Here is a 26,079-nt window from a genome sequence, read left to right as displayed (position 1 = left end):
GCTTGTAGCATAGCTATGAGAGGGATCCACACCAATAAGTCTCCAGTGTGGTTCCCACATCCAGTCTGGCCAGCCCTCTGCATGGTTGGCTCCTTGACAGGCTGCCACCAGACCTCTCAGCCCCCAGGGCTTTGAGCAGACCGGCTCGCCTCTGGCTGATTCTCCTGGGGTAATCATGGGTCTGGACTGTACCATTCCTCCAGCAAGAGCCCCGCCCCCACTCCTCAGCAGACAGCAGGGGGTTTCACCTGTACCCTGAGGTCATGACATGTACTAGTTTACAGAGCTTTAAATTAGGCTGGGACCAGGCACAAAATGATCAAGACCAGTGAGGGAGATGTCTGTGTTGGCCCCTTTAGTTGTGGCCTTAAAGGACATACGTGGAGGGGGAAAAGAAGTTATTTGGAGATATAGTGAGTTCAGAAAGCTCAGGGCTTGCTGGGGCATTTGGAGAAGCCAAAGAGCTTGGTCAGTCAGAAAACAGTATCAGCTTGGGCATCGGCTGCAGTAGCTGGAGAGAGTTCAGAGAGGAAGGGGAGAAGGCCAGAAGCTCAAAGAGCTCCTCCTCAAGTCCCCTGACAGACAGACAGATACTCCTTATGAAAAGAAGCATTTCAGAAATGATTCCCAATGTCAGGGTCCATTGGCAGAGGTCAGGTGAGGAGAAGCAGTACTGGAAGTAGTGTATGAGCCCGACTGCCCCTTGGTTCTGTAACATACTTCCCTGCCTCGTTGGGTGCCTGCCCTTTCTCTGAGGTTGGTTCTCCCCCTTCCCCAACAAGACTATGAGCCATCCCAAAGCTTTCCAGTAAATCTATTTTTGGTTTAACTTAGCTGGACTCAGATTCAACCAAAATTCTTGCTGGATATGGCCCCTGATGACTAAAAGTCACAAACCAGGGTGCCCATCCTAACTCTAGAACAGAGGCGATGCACGGTGAGGGGAGGAGCCAGTTCAGAATCTATTAATAGGTCCCTTGAGTAGTGGATCAGCATGGTAGGGTGCCCGATTTCCAAGTCCTTGGGCTAAGGAATGCAGTAGGTGCTCCATGGATGGATGAATGAATAAATGAATGAATAAATAGCCCCTACCCCTAGCTATCCCACGTACCCTGTCCTTGGTGCCAGACTACCTCTATTCCTGCCCATAAGCCTTTTCTGGGCCACCCTACCCACCTGGCCTCTGAGAGAAGAAAGAGAAAGTCACAGAGTCATGGGACGGCAAGCTGGCCTGGCCTTTACTCTGCGGAATCCAGTGCCCTCCTGGCCCAGTTGGAAAGGGCAAGGCTCAGAGAGGTGAAAGGTCTGGCCAAAGGTGTCAGGACTCGGCTCTCCTGCCTCCATCATAACACATGTCAGGAATTTTTGTTAAGTTTGTGTTCCAGAGGTCTCACTCCACAGCAAGTTCTATCCCAGAATGCACTGGGACTTCAAAGCATGACAGGATGGCATCTGAGCTCTCCCACTCCCCTTCGGCCCCGGCACTCCTGGGGCCAGAGGGTGGGAGTGCCTTTGATCAGTCAGGAGTGTTGACTGTCCTTCACCAGGCCTGACAGCAGAGATGAGCCAGAGGCTGGCCCATGCCCTCTGGATGCCGGGAGAGCACACAACGTCACAAGAGAGAAAGTCCAGCCTCCAGCCTGGGGCCTCCTGCATCTGGGGCACGCCACCCAAAGCCTGCACAGCTGGCCAGCAGGGAGGGCCACAGCTGGGGGATGTTTGTGCTAATCTTCAGCAAAGGAAGCAGTGTGATAGCTAGGCTGATGTCTCCAGGGTGGGCTGCCACTCAACGCTGGGGGCTTTGCTTCCCCTCCACCTTCCAGTCCCACATTCCTCCCCTCAAGTTCCTGCCTCCTGCAGCCCTCACCCCTGGCTTCTCCTACCAGTTACCATCACTTTCTCAGATAGAGTCCTGGGTGTGGGAAAAATGGCCTTGGACTGGGAGTCTGGAGGTCTGGGTTCCACCGCTGTCTTGCTGTGTGATCTGAATCAGTCCCTCACCCTCACTGGACCTCAGTCTGCCCAGCAGCAATGCAAGGAGAAAGGTCTATGGAACTGCCCTAGCACTGCTACTCTGAGAGTCTCTGAATCAGAGAATGTGATTTGTGACTGATGACTCAATCACATATAAGGGAATGCTTATTCTCTGTCCTGTCGGGCTCAGCTGGATTGTCTGGGCACTCCAGGCACCATGACCATGCTCCTGAACTTGCTGTTAAAGGAACAGGGGAGTAAGGTCCAAGAGTGAGCTTTGATCAGGCTGGGGGGAAGAACAGAGGGAAGTACAGATTGTTCAAACCCAGAAATGCTCCATTGGTTCTTGGACCCATGGCCCAGGGGAGAAAAGCTAAGAAACCTGATAGTTGATAAATCCAGGAACAAGGTGTCCAGGTCTCCTCTAAGAACAGGTTTTCTGTGACCATAACTTACATACCTTGTTCCCAGAGCCCAGTACTGCTCAGGCCAAGTTCCCTTTCTTAGGGGAGATGACCATGTCATGACAGCCTCTCCAGCCAACGAAGGATGGGGGCTTGAGCTTGGCCTCCCAAGCCAGTCAGTGTTACTCCTGGAGTCCTCAGTGCTCAGTGGAATCAGAAACAACCCATCTTGACCTGTACAATACAATGATGCATGTCTCACTTGTTGAGACTGGGGAAAATCTCTACCATCAGGCCCCAAACTGAGGCTGCCCAGAAAGGTGATTTCCTGCCAGGACTTTCCTCCCTCAGGGATTTCTGAGGACCACTGCATGCTGGGCTAGGAAGAAAGCAAAGAGAGAGAAACAATCTCAGGGGTCGGGGGTGGTAGAACAGTCCTTGGCAGTGTGCTGTGGCACAGAGGGCTGTGGACATGGAGTGCCCCTGGGAAGAGGTGATGGGCTCTCCCATGGCCTGTTCACTGTGTGCTAAGCTTTGCCTGCTGCCTCTTATTCCACCCTCACAACAAGCCAGAGGAGAGGTCTTCATGGTTGCATTTTATAAGGAAGGACACTGAGGTAGAGTGATTAAAGGGCCTTCTCAGATGTCCCATGGCTCAGTTTTGTCTCCAAATCCCGTGGTCTGTCCGATCTCCATATTGCAGTGCTGCAGTCTCAAAACAGCCAAGAGTACTTTCAACAGGAAAGGACAGGAAGGCTTCACCAAGGAGGTGGCATTTGGGATGGACATTTGGGACAGGTGGATGGGAAGAAGGAGAGCTTTCCAAGGGTGTGGAGGAGTGTGGGGATGGGATGGAGTACGCTCAAGGCATTGAAATGTACCTTGGAAGGACAGCAAGGAGGCCAGATTGGCTAGAGAGAGTGGCCGGGAAAGTAAAGGGTGAAGCTCAGCAGATAGTTGTTCCCACTGTGGGGGCCCCTGCATGTTAGGATCAGGAATTTGGCCTTGATCCTGTAGGCTATGGGAAACCATAGAAGGATTTTGAGCAGGGGATGGGCCATGGGCTCTCCCCATGGCACTATGGAAGATAAATGTGAGGGGAGAAGACAAAAGTAGAAATATGAGATGACAAATCTAAAAAAGTTGATTTTATAGAAGTAGAGAGTAGAACAATGGCTCCCACAGGCTGGGGAGGGAGGATGGGGAAAGGTTGTTCCAACTGTAACTATGTTACAATTAGACAGGAGGAGTAAGTTCTGGTGTGCTACTGTGCAGCAAGGCCATGCAGTTAACAATCATGTAGTGTACTTGCAAAATATCCAGAAGAGAGGATTTTGAATGTCTCCACCACAGAGAAATGATAAATGCTTCAATGATGGTTATGTCAATTACCCTGATTTGAACACTGCACAATGTATACATGTATGGAAACATCACTACACCCCATAAATATGCAAAATTATTATGTATTAATTAAAATAAAACCAAAGAAGAAGGAGAAGAAGACCCCAGGGGGAAGGATCACTGAGGAAGGAGAAAAACAGGAGGGAGATTGAAGAAATGTGAATGCGTAGGACTGAAGACCCTTGAGGTGTTGCAGGGGGAGGAGAAAGGAATGCAAGATATACCACCCAGGGATGTAGTAGATGGGAAAGTCACTGTGGGGGATGAGGCTTCTGGGAGAAGGAGGATTTTGAGATGGGGTGTGGGTACAGGAGAAATGCCAGTGCAGTTTTGGCTGTGGTGGGTTTGAGGAGCTTGTGGGACATTCCAGCCTAGATGTGCCACGAGCAATAGGAAGAAAGGAGATGAGAAGAGAAACCAGTTGGAAAGAGAGCAGTTTGGGAGTCATCAGCCTCTTCCTAGCAAGTTCTATAGCCTCCCAGACCTCATTGTCTTCTTCATCTGTGTGATGGCGTAAGGTCAGCCTCATTAGGTTTCTGTGAAGATTAAATGAATTGACACAAGCACAATGTTTGGATCAGTGCCTGGCACAGAGTTAGCACTCACTTCATCTGAACTCTTATTAGGGCAGAGGTGGTAGCTGCAATCTGAGGGGTGGATGAGGTCACACCAGAGGCATGTGAAGGATGGAAGAGAGGTGAGCCTGGTACAGAGCTCAAGGAGCACTAACCTGCCAGTGATGGGCAGAGAGCACCTCAGGAGTGTGCCAGTGACCAGACTGGAAGGGTCTGGGTCTTCAGTTCTAATCTCATGACGTTCCAGTGCCATCTCCCTGTGACAGAGTCTTTCTGCCTATCTTGAGACCCAGGTCATTAGCTGTGAGAGCTGCAGGCATTTGGGACTCCAAGTATCCCTGCCTCACCTCTGCTCACCAGCACCCCATTCCCTCACACTGAGCCCACAACCAGACACCTTTATGTGCCACAGCACTGTGCAAAGGAAGAACCTCACATGGCCAGAGCTTCCATCCCAGGCCACCGTGGGCCTGAGACTGGTCTCCTTAGCTTCCCATCCGGGGAGTGATTGCAATATGACCCCCTTGCCCCTCTCCCCCAGGGTGAAGCAGGCAGATGGGCTTGTGACTTTGAAGTGTTTTGGGGTACCCTTGGGAATTCCCAAGGAAGGCCCAAGCCCTAATTGCCTCCCAGAGGCTGTGCAGGCTCTGCCAGAAGAGGAAGGGCCAATTCTTGCTTTTTGTGATCTTCCAACAGGCTGCTGGCAGTGCCTCCAAGACAGCAGGGGAGACTCGCTTGAGGGTTACAGGTCTAGGCAATGGGCAGGCCGGAAGCCCCGTCAGCAGCTACCATTCCACAGTAATCTCAAACTTCCAGTCCTCTCAGTGTGTAGCATCTTGCAGAGTCACGCATCCAGGCTCACACCTGTGATGGGGTCCAGGGACACATGTGGAGCTTTCAGGGCCCATGCTCATGTCAGGCAGCCCAGCAGAAGCTGTGGGAGCATGCACAGAGACCAGAGCTTCAACACTGAGTGTGGAGTCAGGACAGGGTGTGGCCCCAGCTGATTGGCTGAGCAGGCTTAGCTATGTGACCTTTCACCCTTGTCAGAAACAGGCTTTATTTGAATCTCTACTATGTGCCAGGCACACCGGTCTTTCTTTCATCTTAACAATGCCTCTCCAAGAGAAGCCTTATTACCCCACTTTACAGATGTGGAAACTGAGACCCACAGAGGTGAAGTGGCTTGCCCAAGGTCAAGCAGCAGGAAAGTGGTAGAGCTGGTTTTTAACTGAATCCAGAGCCTGTGTGCTTTCACTATACCTGGCTATCTCCAACTGAAAAATGAGAGGATAAGGAGGAGCTCATCATTACTTAACTACAGAGGGGCTGAGCCTGAGTTGCAAAGCCAGCACTTGTCCCACACACAGTGGAGGCTGCCCCAGTGTGCCCAAACCCAGACGATTAGGAGTGGCCCACAATCGCTGTACCATGGTCTCATGGAGGCAGCCAGATTCCTAAACATATGGATCAGTGAAGGCCAGAAAGACTCCCTTCTGCAGCTCAGTGGACTGGGGAGCACCCTACCTTTCTCCTCAACTTCATGTGGACTCCTCTTCCTATCAGTAAAAGCTTAGGAGGTCGTCTTAGCTCTCTGAGCCTTGGCTTCCTCCTCTGCAAAATGAGATTTCCCTATCCTGTAGGGATGTCACGAAGATTAAATGAAATAACCCATGAGAAGGATCTGGGGCTCCAAAAGAGATGGGAACAGGGAAGAAGTTGTCTAAGAATGCCTCACCTGTGTACACCAAGTTAGACTTTACAACAGCACGGTCTCATTTATTTCCAGGGTTTCCCTTGTTCTGTTCAACCAACCAGATGCCAGTGATGGTGTATTGGTGGTGGTGGTGATGGTTGGGGTAGTACATACAAAATGAAATGTGTATCAAATGGAAACATGGCTACCCTTTGATCTCACAACTTCGCATCAGGGATTAGACAAGTACATTAAGGATGTTTATTGCCTTCTTATTTGTAGTAGCCCCAAATGGCAAACAACATAAAAGTGTAACAATGGGGGATTGGTTAAATCATTTCTGGTTATGGTACATACAGTACACAATTAGAGTACATTTCCAGTTAAGATGGCAACAGAGCCCCTCTGTACCAAGCACGGAGTGATGGAAGATCGATACACTATAAAAAGAGAAAACCCCAAAGACAGAGTCAGGCTGAAAAAATGAGATATAGAGCACATACAGAAATGCAAAGCAACCAGCACAGCTGTAACTTGCCAGTCTCTGGGTCAGAACACGGGCACCGTGGCGGGGGGTGGGCAGGAGTGGCCAAGACTCAGCTCCTGTGAGTACTACAAGTGCTCCATTGTGGGATGGGAGGCAGAAACCAGGGGGAGGAGGGGCAAGGTTCTCCCCTTATGAGCTGGAAAAGACAGCTTCCAGCTGCTTCTGGGAGTTCTGACTACAAGGCAGCCTGGGCCATGAGGAGCTGGGCGGAGGGAGACTCGGCCTCATGACAAGGAAGTGAACCGAGCCCCAAGGTTCTACACTGAAGCAGGAGAATGCTCCCAACATCTCCTATAGGGCAAGAGCCCTGAGTGTCATAAAATCAGATTCTGGGCTGAGGGGTTTGGAGGGGCCAATGGAGGCCACCATGAAACCACCAGACAGGGAGGGGTAAGCACTGAGAGAGAAAGACAATAAGACACAAACACAAACAAAACAACACCAACACTGCCTCTCCAAACCAAAATTCCAAAACACATAAAGAAATCAAATGCTCAGGGAGAGCCAGCAAAATCTACAATCAGCACATAAATTTACTCCAGATGAGTTTTAGAGAATAGGCTGACAGATTTTGAAAATAAGCATGCCTAGGATGCTCACAGAGAGAAATGAAGGAATGACATTCCTTAAAAGGACAAAATAGGATTGCACAAAAACAGGAAGAGAGATAAAAAAAGAAAATCAAGTAGAAACTTTGGAAGTCAAAAATATAGTCATTGAAATAAAAAGAAAGCAAACTTCAATGAATGGGATAGCTCTAGCCTGGGCACAATCATGGAAAGAATTAGAGAATTGTAAGCTAGTGCTGAGGGATTCACACCAGCATAGAAACAAACTTTGAAAGAGCAGTTAGTAGGCATGAAGGGTTTGCATGGAGGGGCTTCGGCCTAAGTCTAACAGAAACTCCAAACAGATAATGGTGAGGAGGCAATCATTGAGAGATAATAGCTGAGAATTTTTCAGAAAGGAAAAGAGATATGTTTCAGGGAGAAAGGGCAGGCCAAGGACTAAGCAAAATAAATAAAAATAAGTCTATACCTAGACACTTTGTGGGAAATTCACAGACCATCAAAGATAAGGAAAAAAACCTCACAGGCTACAGCAGAAAAGAGACCCATTCTATACAAAGAACAAGTTCACAATATGAGACAGAGCCATGCACAGAGGATGACTGCTATGACCTGATGACGGGGAAGGGTCTTGTTGCAGCTTCTCTGGTAAGCCGCCTCTCAAGATGGCCAAAGACATGGTTTTTCCTAGGTTTGAGGTGCACTACTTCAGTGTTTCTGCTTACCTCCTGCTCCCTCTCTGGCCCTCATTGTGACCATGCTTGACTCTCCCATCCTGTGCTGGGACAACCATTTTCCTTTCCTCATTGCTGCTACTGCAGAGTGAGGCGGGCCATGGCCTGGAGGAGATCCTCTCAGTGCACCACTGAGTCTTGCTTTGGAGGAGAGGATCAGGAGAACCAGCCCTTTACAAGACCAGTACTCTCACCACCAGACTTGATATAGGAGTGTAAAGGAGTGCTCGCCTTGGAAGGTGAAGGGGGCTCCCCACACACTCGGGTGTCACATGCATCTAGCTTAGAATGTCTGCCTTGCGACTTCCAAACTGCATGCCTTTGGTTAGCAAGTCACTTCCAAGCCCCAGTGTTCTCATTTACAAAAGAGGGACCATAACTTTACCCAATGGAATGGTGATACAGAAAAAAAGGGGAGCCTAGAAATTAATGGAAACGTGCTGTGTAAGCTGTAATGTGGTGGACTATTGTGACTGCCTCCTCCTGTCTTCAGCTCACCTGGAATCCAGTTCCTTCCCCTGAGTGATTTCAGTTAGTCCCCACAACCCCATGACATGGGTGATATTATCCCATACGTACAGAGGAGGACACTGAGGATCAGCAAGGTAGTTCTTCCTCTCTGAGGTATTAAGTGGAAGAACCAGGACTTAAACTCGGATCTGTCTCACTCCAGGTCTGTTCTTTACTGCTGGTCCTGGCTTTGCCCTGACCTCAGACCTCTAGGGTACATGGAGGGAGGAAAGGAGGGAGGGAGGGAAAAGCTGCTGCATTGGAGTCTCCCCTCTTTAGGGAGACTGAAGAGGCAGGGTCCAGCTCCCAGACTGAGGTTTGGAGACAGCTGCAGAGCAAAGGAGCTTGGGAGGTTGGAATGCGGGATGGTAGATAGCAGAGGGGAGAGAGTTTCTGACTGCACCCCAGTCAGGGACCACACGAAGCAATTGGCCTGCCTTGCCAATCCCAGTTTAAACCCAGTTCCACCCCATAATGCTTGTGTGATCCATGGCAAGTCATTTAGCCTCTCTATGCCTCAGTCTCCTCATCTTTCTATGAGGTAGCAATCTCTATCTCCCAAGGCTGTGGGAAGGATGATATGAGGAAGCGCACGTAAAGCACGCGGAACTGTGTTCACAAAGGGTGGCCTCTCTGCACCCATCACTGTCCCAGTCCTCAGCTCTGGGCTCTGTCCTGGCTCCTGAGCCCAGCAGCATCTCCCTCGCTCCTAGTTCTGCTATTGCCTTCTTTCTTTGCCTCACATTCTCAGGGAGACACAAGTCCAGATGCCCTGGTTGTTTGGAAAGATGGCAGTGTCTATGGCTGGGCCCACCTTCGATAAGTGAGAGTGAATTATTGATTCACTCTTGTATTCGTTCATTTACTCCAATATTTATTGATCACTGACAAAGTGTCAGGCACTGGTGATAGAGCACCAGACCAGACAGACAAGGCTTATTGTTCATGGAGCTCACATTCCAGAGAAGATGAAGTCTACCGCTTCCATAGAGGCCTCAGACACAATCCTACCCCGAGGTTGGCTGCCATGTTAGACATCCCTTTCAACTGCCTTTGAGCTGCCTGGCCCTTATGACCATAGCAGAGAACCCAAGAGATCATCTCATCTACCCTCTGCCTCTAGACAACCGTTCCAGCCCAGATGCCTAAAACCTGCTTCTGTCTATAAAACGGGCTCCGGAGTCCAAAGACCTAGGATCAAAGCACGACTCTACTGCTCATTAGCTTTGTGACCTTGGGCAAGTTCTGTAACCACACTGAGACTTTGTTTTCTCATCTATGAAATGGGCATTAGAACAGCACAATTTTCATAGGGTCATTGTGTGAATGCAATAAGATAGATAACACAAGTAGCATGCTAGAAACAGTGCCTGGCATATGGTATGTGCTCAATGCAGATAAAATGGTGCTATTATTATTATTACTACTGTCGTTATTAATATTACCTGACCCAGGGTGTCATAGGCCTTTGGTTCTGTGTCCAGTCTCAGTTTCAGAAGATATGCTTATTCCTGTCCCTGTGGCCAGGCCAAAATCCATAGGCAAACCTCCCAGGAGGCCCTCTGACCATGGCCCTGTTGGGGGCAGTCTGGAGGTTCGAGCTCTGTCTCAGGTGTCCTCACAGTACACTGTAGAGAGAGTAAGTGCACCCACTCACCTCCCTCAGGCTTTGCTCCAGTGCTCCCTTGTTAAGGAGGCCTCCCCTGACAACGCCATCTAAAATCACAAACCCTAGCACCCTCATTTCCCCTCCACTACTTTCTTCTTTTCCATAACCCTTGCCACCATCTTTCATGCTACATATTTTACTTGCATATTCTTTTTAAAATTGTGGTCTGTCTCTTCCCTCTAAAATGTAAGCAGGAAGAAACTATCAAGTCTGTAGGGCCAAGCAGGCTAAAGGCTAAGAGATAAGCCAGATGCCCTGGCTTGCTAGTTACCAACTACAGGACAGTCTCTGCCTGAACCTAAATCTCAGCTTTTCCATCAGAATCATGAGGTGGGTAGAACTGGGGTTCAAAGAGCCTCCTCAGCTCTGACTTAGAACAGTCTGTACTTTTGTGTCAGTTCTCATGGCAGACCAGGCAGGACCTGGCCTGAGTTCAGAACAGCCTGTTGTAGGAGGCTGTGCCACAGGCAGTGTGTCAGGGCTATAAGCAGAATTCCTCTGCCCACTCAACCTGGCTTTCCTCCACCCTTGACCTTTGTTGGAAAGGCCCTGGGTTTGCAAGCAGGGTGGTCTGGCTCCCCTCTCCAGTGGGGCAGGAGGATTCCACCTCATCTCCATATCCTGGCAGGTGCAGCCTCAGCCTAGTGCCCTCCTCCCCTCTGACAACATTGCCACACACGGTGGCCAGCTATTTGCTCCCCTTAAAGGCTACTTGGCTGGACATGATGCTAGCACATGTTCTGTTGAGCTGCCTTCTCTCTCAAAGGCTGCCTTATGGTTTGCAAATGGAGTGAAACAATCCCATAGGACAGTTTGCTGATTCAGAGACTGCTGGCTCCGGGGTGCAAATCCTGCTTGGAATTTCATCTTTCACCCTGATTGTGGGTGTGAGATATCTGCTAAGACCCAGCATGAGAAAAGCCAGGACATGACATTTAGCCCCTAGCCTTTTTCTCTGCCCCACTGCCTTGCCAACAAAAAGGCTGCCTCTGGGGAAGGCAGCTGTCTCTATGCTAACATGGGCCCTGCCATTTATGTATTTGACAATATGTATTTATTGGGCGACTACTATGTGCCAAGCACTACTTCAGGGGCTGGGGACACTGTAATAAGCAAACACAGCACAATCTCTGCTCTCTTGCTCCACTTACATTCTAGAGGCAGAGGCTGGCATTTAATATGGGGGCTTGAGGCATATTACAAAAGCCTGAGCGGGAGACTCAAAGTTTGCACATATGTGGTGATGGATGCTATGAGCATAAATGAGATGGCTCAAAAGAGAGTGTATAGAATGAGAGGAGAAGGGGTTTGAGATAAAACCTGAGGAATCCCAACATCTCAGGGGTAGGCAGAGGAAGAGAAAGTAGAGAGGAAGCCACCATGGGTAAGGGGATCCCAGGGCATCAAGCCAAGCCAAGAGAGGATTTTCAGGAGGAATAAATGATCAGCCATTAAATGAGTCATATCAAGAAAGGAGAAGTCCAAGCAAAGGCCACAGGCTGAGTGTTTAGAGAGCAGCGTTTTTGAGTAGCGCACATGGAAGGCAACCCGTTACAGGCTCCAGAGCAAAGACAGACAGTGAATGCAAGAAAGAGGAAAGCAACATTTCTTGAGCACCTACTATGTGTCAGGTTCTCTGCTGGGGCCCTTATATGCCTCATCCTTTCATTCATTTGGTCAACAATTTTCTAGATGCAGGGCCTTATGGAAAGCAAAGATAGGTACGGCCTCTGCCCTCATGGACCTCATAGTCCACATGGGAATAGGAGCCAGACATTTATCAAAGTGTCCCCCAAATGAATGTGAACTTACAACTGGGACTAGGGTTATGCAGGAGAAGCATGTGGTACTAATGAGATCCTTTAATTTGGGGCTTTGACCTAGCAGGGAGCTCAGCGAAGGCTTCCTGAGGAGTGGACAAAGAAGCTGAGATCTGAAGGCACATAGAAAGGAACTCGGTAAGTGGAGCAGAGTGGAGTGTTTTACGCAGAAGGAACATCATATGCAAAGAACTAAGAGGTGGCCACTGGGAGTGGAGTGGAGAAGGAGAGGGGCGGAGAGGGGCAGAGAGGGTCAGGGGAGCAGGGAGAGGTGGGTGAGGCAGAGCCAGACTCAATGAGGCTTCATAGGCCATAAGGAGGAGTTTTGTCTTTACCCTGAAACCACAAGAAAGCTGCAGCAGGTCGTTAATCAAGGCAAGGATATGATCAAAGTCCTGTTTTGAAAATACCAGTCCAGCCACTACATGAAGATAGAGCAAGAGATGATTTGGGCAGAGTATTTAGAAAGTGATACTGCTGAGTCCAGGAAAGGATGGTGGTAGCTTGCATTAGAGGGGAGACAAAGGAGACTGAAACAAGTGGATGGGTTGAAAAGATGTTTAGAAATTGCTTAGAATAGCAGATTACCTATAACTGGCACTTGTAAATAAGGGAATGGTAAAATAAATGTTATTAGGTCCACCCAGTAGAATACTATTTGTAAAAACAGAGCTAAAGATTTCTAATACTGAACAGAAAGATTGACAAAATATATTTTTAGGTGAAAAATGCAAGGTACAAAACAGCATGTACAGTATTGTATTTTGTGGAAGAAAGGGAGCAATATCTATTGTTTGTCCTTCCATAAAGATGCACTAGAAGGATACCTACCCCCTCAAATAAAGGTGGTTTATCTGTGTGTGTTTTAGGGGGAGTACTGAAGTTGATGGAGTTGGGTGAGACTCCTTACTAAATCTTGTTTTATATTTATTTTGATTTTTCAATGTATTTCCTATTTAGAGATAAATAACCTTGAAAGTCAAAGCAACATAGGAAGTAAAATGAGCAGGATTGGCTATGAGGTTGGTAATGTGGGAGATGTTGAAAATGACTCCTAGGCTTGTGGCTTGTGTAACTAGATGTAAGGGACAGGAAAAGACAGTAGGTTTGGGGAGGAAGATCATGAGATCAGTTTAGGACACATTGAGTGTGAAATGCCTTCAAAGAGTGAGATGACTCTTTGAAGAAGTTTGTATGTGAAGAAGAGAGAGGCAAGGCAGTAGCTGCAGAAGGAAGTAAGGTCCAGGAAGGTGGGTTGGTTTGTTGGTTTCAGTGGGAGACACCTGGGCACCTGAAAAGCCGTAGGGAAAGATCCAGTTGAAAGGGAGAACCTGGTTGTCCTTGAGCCACGTCATTGTTAATTATTCCATTTTAGGGATGAGGAAATGAGGCTCTGGAAGGCCCAAGATCACATCGCTAGTAAGTGGCAGAACCGAAACTGGAAGCTACATCTTCTGACTACCAGACCAATGGAGTCATGGAAAGGTGCTGGCAGGGAGCCATTAGGAGATAGGATTAATGAGGTCACCAGGCTTAGAGGCTCAGAAGACGCCCACATATTCTGAATAATCCCTCTAGAGCAGTCGTCTCAACTGGGGGTGATTTTGCTCCCCAGGAGACATTTGGCAATGTCTGGAGACAGTTTGGTTGTCAGAACTCAGGGTGGGGGTATGTTATTGGCACCTGGTGGGCAGAGGCCAGGGATACTGCTAACAGTCTGCCTCACCCACCCCAGCAATGCACAGGATAGCCCTTGCAACAAGTCAATAGTGCCCAGGTTGAGAAACCCTGCTCTGGAAGCTCCAGGGGTTCAGGGAGCTTGTCAGCATCTCCACCCTCTCCACAAATGCAAGTATCTTTATTGTTTTTACTATCTTTTTATTTCTGTGATTTGGGCACATTGTAAAACATTCAAACAATGCGAAAGTTGTTAAAATATTAAGTAAAAGTCTTGCCTCTTTCAATCAGAATTCCCCAGAGGTAATGGTTGTTATTGTAACTTTAGTAAACGGGTTGAAATCACAAGCAGAAAACTTATTTTCTCTCTCCTATTTCTTCCTAAACACTCTCTGTGACCTATTTCTCCCCTGCTTCTTGGGTGAAATCTCCTGAAGAGCCAGAACTTTTTGAGGTGCTTTCAGATAATTAAAAAAATCCTCCGATTACTTCCAGGAATTAACATGTCCAGTCTAATGGAACAGACAAAACCCAAACTTCACTAAAAGTGAAAGCTTTACCCCTCTCCTCCACTGAGGCCTGTCAGGCTGCAGAGGCCAGGGATGTGGTCAGTGTCTTCTCTCTTTTCTGTCCCTACTGGCTTATTATTTAGCCAGTTTCCCTGCTGATGCATATTGAGGTAGTTTCCAGTTTTTTACTCTTATAAACACTGTTGAGCCATCCTTGTACCTATGTTTATCTGTACACACTTGTTATTTTGTAAGGACAAATTTCTAGAAATCAATGTGCAGAGGTATGCATATTTAAAACAGTAAAACATACTTGCAGATTGTTCTCCAGAGTAACTGCATCAGTATATGTTCCCACCAGCAGAGTATGAGAGGGTCCATTAAGAGTTCTCACTCTTGGCTGGGCGCGGGTGGCTCATGCCTGTAATCCCAGCACTTTGGGAGGCTGAGGCGGGTGGGTAATTTGAGGTCACAAGTTGGCCAGCTTGGCCAACATGGTGAAACCCCGTCTCTACTAAAAAAAAAAAAAAATTAGCTGGGTGTGGCAGCATGCGCCCATAATCCTAGCTACTCGGGAGGCTGAGGCACGAGAGTCACTTGAACCCGAGAGGTGGAGGTTGCAGTGAGTCGAGTGAAGTTGCACTGCACTCTAGCCTGGGCGACAGAATGAGACTCTATCTCAAAAAAAAAAAAAAAAAAAAAAAAAAAAAGTTCTCACTCTCTCTCCCCACCTTTTTCAATACAGTACATACTAGTGGGGCCAGGCTGACATTAACTACTGATTGAATGAGTGCTGAGAGAACACCCATTTTTTGTGGGCTTCTTGAAGTCCGTGAAGAAAGCACAAACTCTCCCAAACTGACTCCTCCCTCTTGACACACAGTCATCTCTTACTCCTCTCCCTCCTCCACCCTCTCAAACTTCAGGATTCTAGGTCCTGAATTGCTCTTGAATCCATTGTCTTCTCTCCGTTTCATGGCCGATGTTGGAATTCAGGCCTCATCATCTCTTGCCTACAAGAGTTCCTTGCAGGTCTCCCCATCTCCAACTTTGCCATCTCTGATCCATTCTTGACACCCCCAGCGTGAAGCTTCTAAAATGCCAATGTGGTAACCACCCCCCCACCCCTAGAGACTAGCTCCCTAGGGCCCACTCCACAGGACACACTGTGATCTGTCTTCTCCCTGTTCTCATCTCATCTGTAGCTCTTTGCCTTCCTCTTCTTACACCCCAGTCACACATTGCTGCCTGCCTGCCATGAGCACAGCAGGCTTCAGCTCTTTCTTTGTCCATTCAGTTCTCTCTGGCTAGAATGCCCTCTTCCTCTTTTTTTGCTGCCATCAAGCAGAGAGTGGACATTTGTTGGTTTGTGGCTTCCCAGCCTTCATTCCTCCCCTTTCCTTAGGCTCCTGTTTAGTGAATTGTCTCTGCCTGATTGTGGGTGATGTTGGTGAAACAATAAATCTATGCATGCCTCCTTTCATAGAAGCCAAAGGGAAGTTGCCTTCCCCTCCCCAGCCCAGTATAGCCAGGAGGAGAGCATGTGACTAAGCTTGGTGACTGGACACTCTCGTTGGACTTTGAATCTGGAACAAGGAATATAAGAATAGAGGAAACATATTTCATTCATTTTATTGGCAGCATCCTGATCAAACCATTCCTGCTTCCTATTCCTTCCCAACCCCTCCCCAAGAAGTGCCTTTGCTTATGTCAATTTCCATATCTGGTTCTCTAGCTTTTCTCTTGATTCTGTAAGCTCCCTATAGCTTACCCCTCCAACCCCACAAATTCCCTTCTCTCCTAAGTTAATGAGAGATGCTTTCTGTTGCTTGCAACCAACAATTTCTGATAGGAAGTCCAGCTCAAATGTTTCTTCCTCTGGTTCCGCACAAACATACTTCCCTGTACATTCCCATAGCACCCTCTACAAAGTGCGGATCACGTCTCAGTTTGTTTTTTTTTTTTTCTGTTTCTTCCATTAGGGTAAAAACTCATATTGGTCCCATCCTTGTGAGCTCTGGACTCACCAGCTTATGTGTGGTCCAAAGCCAAACATTTAAGGAAACAAACATTTAAAGACTAAGTTAATGGACTAGTAGCTCTGCCTGCTCCCCCTCTAGGCACTTCGGTGACTTACACAGACTCTGTCATGCCACAAAAATAGTAAAAAATGCACCTGCCTCCCTCGTGAGTCTGGCTGGGAATAACATGGTATGATTTCTGTTTGGGACACTCCTTCTGTCTGTGCCACGGAAGATGGGGTGAGGGAGGGCAGGAGGGGGAAGAGAAGAGGACAGAAGTGGGACAGAGAGGCAGCTGTTGGAGCAGCTCAGGTGGAAGATGGTGGTGAGTGGGATTAACATGATGGCAATGGGAACAGAGTAAAGGGGCTGACTGGTGAGACTGTGAACAGAGCATTAGAATTGGATAGGCTGCTCAATTGTTTCTGGTAATTCTTAAAACAAAAACTGGCCATTTGAGATGGTTTCCATCAGAAGGAGGTGGTGAGGGAGTTCGAGTGTGCCTGTGCATGGCGGAGCAGGGGTGGGGGGATTGGTAGGGGAGGGTGTCACACCATCTCCAGCATCCCCCTCCTGCCAGCAGCCATGACCGTGCAGGCTGTCTTGCCTGTTTTCTAAAGAGCTTCCCCAGGCAGCAGGGGAGAAAGGAGAAGGGGGGCTGGCCACCCACGCCACTAAGCAGAGGTGAGCCAGGAGCACTGAGTCCTCAAATTCGCCCTCCCCCCAGCCACTACAGGTTGCCAGGTGCCTTGTTTTTGATGAAAGCTTGTAAAAACCCATGTGCATGGATGGTCATGCATTCATTTTTGTTCATTTAACTAATACTCACTGAGTCTGGAGCCACGCAATGGTGAGCAAAGCCTGCCATGGACCCTGCTCTCAAGAAGCTCCCGAGCTGGCGAGCTGGTGGGGGAGAAGATGCGTAATCAGGCAATTAGGAACCAGTGTGAGCGGGAGGTAAGCATTGGTTGCTATGGGAACACGAGGAGCGGCCACAGCTGCTGCTCCTCTCCGAAGAGTGGTGGCAAGCAAATAAAGGAGGCGCAAAACAGGCAGACCTGCTTGCCAGGCCCAGCTCTGCGCATCCCAGCCAACTGGTCCAGGACAAAGACTTCTGAAAGGACAAAACCCCTCAGCTCTCTGCCACACTATCTCTGCACCTAAGAAATAAGTAGGGAGGGCATGATCCAAGGATCCAATGAGATGTTGTATGTCTGTGCCTGGAGCCCAGTAAGTCTATAGCACATGGCAGCTTCTAGGGGTTTTGTTTTCAAGAAATAGTTGTTGGTTAAAAGTTTCCTGGGTTATTGGACACCAAGGGTAGAGCTGTGAATGAGATAAACAAGGGTCTTGCTATCAGGGAGCTGATAATAATTGAGGAGGGGAGACAGATACAAACATACTTGTATGGTACAAGCAATTACTACTGTGATCTTATCATGATGCTATGAGTGTGTTTCAGAGTGGGAGCTGGCCTAGGCTAGGGACCCAGGAAGACTTCCTGGAAGAGAGGCCATTTCAGCTAAGATCAAAAGGAAGAGAATTACCAAAGAGGTGGGGATCCTGCATTCCAAGTACAGTGAACAGTGTATGTGAAGGTGCCAAAGCAAGAACGAGTCTGATATGTCCCAGGCAAGGAAAGGAGGTCAGGGGAAACTGGAGAGGGAGAGGGGAGGCTGGAAAGATGGGCAGGGCATTAATCCACTCAAGCCTCTAGGCTGTGGTGAGGAGTTCATGTTGGATCCTAGGATGACCCCAACGCACACCACCCCTATGTCACAATGTTACTGTGACTTCCACTACTGATCAGCACATTAAAACAACCATCAGTGCCTGAGGCACAGCCATGCTCAAGGGGCTTGACTCAGAGCAGGTTTGGAGAAGATGCTGGAATTTGAGAGCTGACAGAGCTCTTGGAGAACATTTGGGTCCAAATTCTCACTGTGCAGATGGAAACACTGAGACCCGGAAAGGAATAAAAGACCTGCTCAGGGTTGTACAGCAAGCAGGGGTATCAGATCTGTAACTAGAACGCCGCTTAATCAGCCACACAGTGCCCCTTGCCTCTGTGGAGATCTAAAGGCAAGCTTTTTCTTACAGGTGTAATTTCCTCTCCCTCTCAGGACAACCAGGAGAGTGTTTCCAGCCCTTTCTTACTTTCTTGTACTTCCTGTAGTGTTCCTCTTTTCAAAAAGTCCCCATTTCTATTAACCACAGATTCTCATTTGCTTATCCTCCACCTTTCTGTCATGATGGGGCAGCCAGAGGCAGGGCTTGGACCCCAGGCAGGGCCTAACAGAGCTCTTGTACCAGCTATTGATGTGTCTTCCTGGCTTACCCTAGCTCCTGCCCTTGCTATCCCCTGAATCATGTTCTGTGGGCAAAGTCATCTCCACTGACATGGTCACAGTGCTTGCCTGCCCAGGCAGGCCTCACCACACATGCACTGGTGGAGTTGACATGGTCTCAGCCATCGTCTTATACACCCCCCCCATGCCCCATTGCCCTGATGGGAACAGTGAAGCGGGAGCAGCCCAGAGTTCTTGCCTGTGAATGAACTGTGTCTGGTCTTCTGACTCTGCTTACCCTACTCTCAGCACTGTCTGCTGGCTCTCTTCTCTCCCTGTTGATGGAAGCACAGAGGAATAAGGGGAGTGGGGAGACACTATGGGAGGAGGGAGGCCAGCACTGCCTGAGTGGAACCTGCAGGGGTTGGGGTGAGAGAAACCTGCTTCTCTGCCCCTCTAGTACAGCTCTTACCCAGCTAGCCCTCCCTACAGAGTGGGCCCAGGGTCCAGGAAGGTGCTCTAGGCCTCCACCAGGGAACTCTCTACCTGGTAGGGCCTCCCTTTTAGGCAGAAATTGAGGCCACTACATTCCTCTTGTTTAAGTCCTGGAAGGAGCTGGCTTTGGATTCAACAGTCCTGAGTCCAAATCCCAGCTCTGCCACCTCTAGCTGAGTAGCCTTGGACAAATCTTTGAACATACCTGGGCCTCAGCTTCCCTATCTGACCATAAAAATTGCTATCTCATTGACTTGCTGTGGAGATTAAATAGGGGAGCTAAGTACTAACTCCCTACCTGGTATATAATAATAGGTGTTTGACAAATGGTAGTTCCCTCCCCACACTCTTGACTTGTCTCTCCAGTCACACACCCAGCAAGTTCTGCCTAATTCCTTCCAGAGATCCTTGGGGTGAGGCTGGGGCCAGATTTGGCAAGAACCTCCTGGCTCCAGGGAGAAGAGAAGGGAGCTGTGTCCCATGGTAGACAGTCCTAATCCCTGAAATTCAGCAGGAGGCATGCAGTGAGAAGATACACCAGGGGAAAAGATGATGGGAGGGAAATTGGAAGGAAGGAGAAAGTGGCAGGTGGCTTTGGGGCCTGTGTCAGAACAGTGGGGAAAGGGGCCTGAGCCTCATGGGGGCCCATTGGGCCAGTTGAGGCAGTGCCAGAATGTTGAGAGAGACAAAGAAGGAAGACTATGGGTCACAGGCTGCCCGGACCTCTTGGTGACAATTCCTCTGAGCTTATCCTGGGAGCACGGGATCTCTCTCTCACAGAGACCCATGTAGGCTCCAGCAGGGGATTCAGCCCAGCCCCATTCAGCTCCAGACACTTGGCTCCCTCATATCCCTATTATCTGCCTCCACAAACTAAACCTTCACCCCAGAACCGTGTTCCCTTTTGATCTTTTATTTCCTGCAACCCAGATGTCCCCAAAATATCTCTTAGATTTTACAAATTTTTCTTCACAAGAAATTCCCCCGTCTCCAGAAGTAATCAGCACTGGTTGCCACAAAGAAGCCTTAACTTTGGGTCCCAGGCTATGGATACGTTTGGCCGAAATGTTTCCACTGAAATGTATCCACTGGCAGCCAGGAACATCCCTTGGAGAGGAGTTCTTGGCAGGCAGTGTACAGTGAAGTCTGGGGCCAGGAATGACCCTCAGTTTCCAACCTGGGTGAGGATTAAGTCTATGGCATGGATTAGAGTTGAATTCGTAGTTGGGATCAGGGCTGGATTTGTGACCAGGTTGAGGTCTCAGTCCATGACTACGGTTTATTAGTGTCTTTTGGTTGCAAGCAACAGAATTCAACTCTGGCTAACTTGGGCAAAAACTAAGACTATTTTCAAGATATTGGGCTTGTTTTCAGAATTGATTGATATGAATATGACACAGCTCCAATCTTCTCAATCTCTGTGTGTCTCCTTTTGAATTTCAAATTCTTTGGAGAGGAATCTCTGCCAAGAATAAGTCAAGTTAGCCAGGCTGCTGGGCCACACATTGTTGAGGAAGTGAGAAGGCTCTAAGCTTTGGGGAAAGCAGTCTGACACCATTTATTAAAATAAAAAGATGCACATCATTTGACCTAGCAATCCTACTTCTGGGACATCATCCTGTAAGAATGGAAACCCCAGTACTTAAGGTCCTATATGGACAAAGATGTCTTAGTTCATTTTCTGCTGATGTATCAGAATACCACAGACTGGGTAATTTGTAAAGAACAGAAGTTTATTTGGCTCATGGTTCTGGAGGTTGGGAAGTCCAAGGACATGGCACTGGCATCTGGTGAGGGTAATCCCATGGTGGAAGGCAAAAGGTGGAAGTGAGCATGCAAAGCACAGAGTAAGAAGAAGCCAAGCTTATCATTTTATCAGGAACCCATTCCCTCTGTAACTAACTCACTACCACAATAATGGCATTAATTCATTCAAGAGGGTGGAGCCCTCATGACTTAATCACCTCTTAAAGGCCCCATCTCCCAATTCCATTACATTGGCAATTAAAGTTCAACATGAGTTTTGGAGGAGACATTCAAACCATAACAGATGTGTATTGCATAATTACTTACAGCTTTTTTAAACCCTAAAAATCATAGTAACCTATCAATAGGTTAATAGCTGAGTAGATTATGACACATCCACACTATGAAATACTAGGCAACCATTGAAGATTAGTAATTAGATCCATATGATTGATTTCCAGGGAGTGTTGTTGAGTGAGAAGAATATGAACTGGAAGAGTATGTATATAATCTCATTTTAATAAAAAAGGACAAATAAAAACTTGTGCATGTATTGCATATGTGTATATGTATATACACACAAAAGTATACATATATGTGTATGCATATGTTTGTATGTGATTACACAAGTATGAAGAAAAATATGGAATAATGAATACTAGTTTATTGACATAGGTTGTGGAGGGAGTACTGATACAGGCTGAGGTGGGAGGCAAGTAAAAATAGAAAGGACTATGATTTTTTTTTTCATAATTGAGATTTTATTGGTTAAGGATCAGTACAGACATTTCGATTTGTACACAATTCTTAACACATGTAACAAAAATCTAAAAAGCTATGTATTGTAATTCTTTTTTAAAGTTATTCCAGTGACTTTCCTGCTTAAAATTTGGAAGCAAATTTTCCTTAAGAGGCTATCAAGGCCGGGTGCGGTGGCTCAAGCCTGTAATCCCAGCACTTTGGGAGGCCGAGACGGGCGGATCACGAGGTCAGGAGATCGAGACCATCCTGGCTAACACAGTGAAACCCCGTCTCTACTAAAACAAATACAAAAAACTAGCCGGGCGAGGTGGTGGGCGCCTGTAGTCCCAGCTACTCGGGAGGCTGAGGCAGGAGAATGGCATAAACCCAGGAGGCGGAGCTTGCAGTGAGCCGAGATCTGGCCACTGCACTCCAGCCTGGGCGACAGAGCAAGACTCCGCCTCAAAAAAAAAAAAAAAAAAAAAAAAGAGGCTATCAAGTACCAGTACCTTCACATGTTGATAAGCTATTATATATCCCACCAATTCACAACTGAATAGCATGTACACTACATATTCAAATTTTAAATCTTTCACAGCACAGTAACAAAGTTATCAGGAAAACAGGACTACCACAACCAAAGATGTTATAGAGTGCATACAATTCTGACAGGGAGGGCCATGATCAAAGAGTGGTTTTCTCTAGGAAACAATTCTACTAAAAAAACAAAAAAACAAAAAAACAAAAAAACAAAAACAAAAAAAAACCATGGGAATAGAAGTAATTTAAAATGTTCAAGACATTAAATGCAGGACTGACTCCATATTGCCATTTAATATGCTTTGTATTACAGGATATAAAAACTAACCCCCATCTACGGAATGTTAAGCTGACACCCAAGACAGTCAAAACATCCCATAATTCAATATCCCACACTATTTTCTGGTTGTACCAAAAAATAAACAACCGGCAAATGATTTCACCTTAAAAAAAAAAAAAAAGCATTTACACTTAAAAAATGGGATGAGGTGTGATTCCCTCTTTCTTAAAAATGTTTCTAGAGCTACTAAAAAACTTGCATTTACATTTGCAATTTTGTAAATTTACCAACTATTTAGTTGATAAAAATATTCCTCTGGATTGTACAAGAAGTGAGACAGGGACCACCGATAAGACATGGTATATGGCACTAACCAGATTTGGCTCCTGCTTCATCAGAGGCTGGACTCTCTTCAGTTTTCCTTTCACCGTTTTCTGCAGGTAAATCTTTAGTTTCTTGGTTAGCCACTTTGGCCTGTTTTCCCTTTGCTCCCCTTTTCCCTTTTGTTTGCACTTTTTTGTCTAAAGATTTGTCCTTTGCTGCTGCCTTTTTCGGTTTTGCTTCCACTTTTGCAGGAGGTTTAGCTGACAACCGCGCCGATCTCCTCTTGGGCTCTTCCTTGGCGGCCCCTTAGGCGGAGCAGACCTTCCTCTTGGGAATCCTCGCGGCGGGGAGGGCGCGTGCCTCCCGTGCCGGGTGCCTGTGGGCTGCGGCGCCTGGAGAGCCTTCACGAAGCTGGGCTGGCTGGCTGCTGCCAGCCCTCCCGCCGCCCAAGCCGAGAAAGGACTATAGTTTTAATAAAGCATGCACATAGGGTTTCTTTTATGACTGGGTCTAAAATTACATAAATATTTGTGTGTAATTATAAAGATATTACCTTAAAAATATTTTTAGAAGATGAGTAAAAATATGCCAGAAAAAAATCTTAACAAAAGAAAACTGGAGGCTGGGTGTGGTGGCTCACTCCTATAATCTCAGCACTTTGGGAGGCCCAGGCAGGCAGATCACTTGAGGTCAGGAGTTCAAGACTAGCCTGGCCAACATGGCAAAATCTCGTCTCTACTAAAAATACAAAAATTAACTTGGCATGGCATGGTGGCATGAGCCTGTAGTCCCAGCTACTCGGGAGGCTGAAGCAGGAGAATCACTTGAACCCAGGAGGTGGAGGTTGCAGTGAGTTGAGATCATGCTGCTGCACTCCAGCCTGGGCGACAGAGCGAGACTCCATCTCAAACAACAACAACAACAACAACAACAACAACAACAACAACAAAAACTGGAAAGTAGAATTGCTGGCAGGATTGACCTTTATACCAAAAGTCTTATTAGAGGTATATCATTATGTCATTTATTGGTGATCAAATAAATAATTCTCTGAGAAGATAGAACAATCTCAAACCTACAATGCCCCCTATGTGCTTTTAAAACATATATAGATGCTATTGTAATATACATACCCTCTTACAACTCACTTTTTGCATTCAATATTGATTTCTAGATTTATCCCTTCTGATACAACTAGCATTAGAGTCTGCATCTTAGCTGTGTTACAGTAGGTCTTCCACCGTCACAACTATTCATTTCCCTTTTGATAAATGTTTAGGTTCATTCTAGTTTTTTGCTATTCAAAACAACACTGTGATGTAAGGAATATAATGGCACATATTTCATTTCAATCATGTGCAAGTATATCTGTAAGCAAATTCCTAGAAGTAGAATTTCTGGGCCAAAAAGTATGTGCATTAGTAATTTGATAGCTATTGCCAACTTGCTGACTACAGAGGCTCTAACTACCAAGTACCCTCACCCTACCACCAGCAATGTTGAAGGGTGCCTGCCTGTGGCTCCACACCTTCAACAACAGTGTTTATCAAACTGTCTCTCATTGCTCAGTCTGATGGGTGAAATCATATTCCATTTTATTTGTATCATTGAGCTTGAACGTCTTCTCACATGTTGAAATACCATTTGTATTTCCTTTCTAATAAAATGTTTATTGGTATCCTTTGCTCATGTTAAAATTGGTTTGTTGGCCTTTTATTGATTTATAGGAACTCTTCATGTATTTGGGAAATTAGTCCTTTATGCAATTAGCAGCAAATATTTAATTGAAATGGGGTCTTGCTATGTTGTCTAAGCTGGTCTTGAACTCCTGGCTTCAAGTTGTCAAGGTGAGCCACTGTGCCTGGCACTTCATTTTTCTTTTATTTTACTTAGAATTGTTTATTTTTTGCTGGCCAGAAGATTTTTTTGATGTAGTTGAAACTTTTCTCTTTCTCTCTCTTTTTTTCTCTTGTATATTTCATCGAACTTACAAAGGTCTTCTCCATTCCAGGATTATAAAAAAAACATTCTCCCATGGTTTATTTTAACTGCTTTTAAAATTTCATATTTCCATTTAAAGAAAACTCCGACTATGAGAAGATAGTTGCAATGGTACAAATACAGCTGACATCTGGTATTCAGAATATATAAAGAACTCCTAGAAATCAATAACCATAAAAACAACCCCAGTAGAAACACGGACAAAAGATATGACCAAGCAATTCAGAGAAGAGATCTAAATGGTCAACAACTGTGAAAGGATGCTTAACTTCTCTAGTAATTCAGGGAAAAGCAAAGCCAGTGTTCCATACTCATCAAATTGGCAACAGTTTTAAAGCTTATATCAAGAGTGGTGAGGATCTGGCGAATACTCACCAAAAGCAGAGATGTGAATAAACTTCAGGTGAAAATGTGATTGTTATAACCATTTTGGAAAACACATTGGGAATATTTATTAAGGTTGAAATGCTCCAACATCCTCCTGCCCCCATGATGCCTCATGATGGCCTCCTCCTGCCCCCATGCATGCTCTTGGGTAATCTCCTCCCATTGAATGTGGGTTAGGCCTAGTAACTCACCTTTAATAAATAGAATGTGGCAAAAGTATTATGATGTCACTTCTAGGAATTGCCTTGCAAGAAATGTTAAAAGAGGTTCTTCAGAGAGAAGAAAAATAATATTGGTTAGAAATATGAATCTACGTAAAGAAAGGAAGAACATTGAAATGGAAATAAATTAAGGTATAAATAAAATAAAATATTTTGTTTTTCTTGTTACTAATTGATCTAATAACAGCTTGTTCAAAATAATAGTATCAATATGTTGAATGATTATAGTATATATACTAATGAAATGAATGACAGAAATGATTATTAAATCTGTTATAAGAGACTGAAGGAAGGAATTGGAAATAGTATGTTACAAGGTGCCTGCACTATTCATGAGGAGTTATAGTGTTATTTAAAAGTGAACTTGGACTAGTTGTAAATGTATATTGCAAGCTCTAATCACTAAAAAAGTAAAAATAAAAAGTAAACTTAATATGCTAAGAGAGGAGAGAATAAAATGCTTAATTAAAATCAGAGAAGCTGGGTGCAGTGGTTCATGCCTGTAATCCCAGCACTTTGGGAGGTGAGGTGGGAGGATCGCTTGAGCCCAGGAGTTCCAGACCAGCCTGGGCAATATAGGGAGGCCTCATCTCTACAAAAAAAGTTAAAAAGTTAGCTGAGCATGGTGGTGTGTGCCTGCAGTCCCAGCTACTCAGGAGGCTGAGGTGGGAGGATTACTTGAGTCTGGGAGGCAAGGCTGCAGTGAGCTGACATCACACCACTGTACCCCAGTCTGAGTGACACAGTGAGACTCTATCTCAAAAAAACAAAAAGACAAACAAAACAAAACAAAACAAAAAAAGCTGAACATGGTGGCTCACACCTGTAATCCAGCGCTTTGGGAGGCCAAGGTGGGTGGATCACCTGAGGTCAGGAGTTCAACACTAGCCTGGGCAACATGGTGAAACCCTCCTCTCTACTAAAAAAATACAAAAATTACCTGGGTG

General features: G+C 46.5%; 1 long non-coding RNA gene across 1 annotated transcript in view; it reads right to left on the bottom strand.

Annotated features, from left to right (window-relative positions):
- The window catches only part of LOC106995229 (uncharacterized), a 29,906-nt gene extending 12,879 nt beyond the window's left edge, over positions 1 to 17,027 (bottom strand). The window contains exon 1 of the long non-coding RNA XR_001442000.3: positions 16,939 to 17,027. This is a non-coding gene — a long non-coding RNA (uncharacterized LOC106995229). The remainder of the gene's footprint in view (positions 1 to 16,938) is intronic.
- Positions 17,028 to 26,079: the final 9,052 nt, after the last annotated feature.

Source organism: Macaca mulatta, chromosome X (genome assembly GCF_049350105.2).
Source record: "Macaca mulatta isolate MMU2019108-1 chromosome X, T2T-MMU8v2.0, whole genome shotgun sequence".
NCBI lineage: Eukaryota > Metazoa > Chordata > Mammalia > Primates > Cercopithecidae > Macaca > Macaca mulatta.
This window is presented reverse-complemented; position numbering and strand designations above follow the sequence as displayed.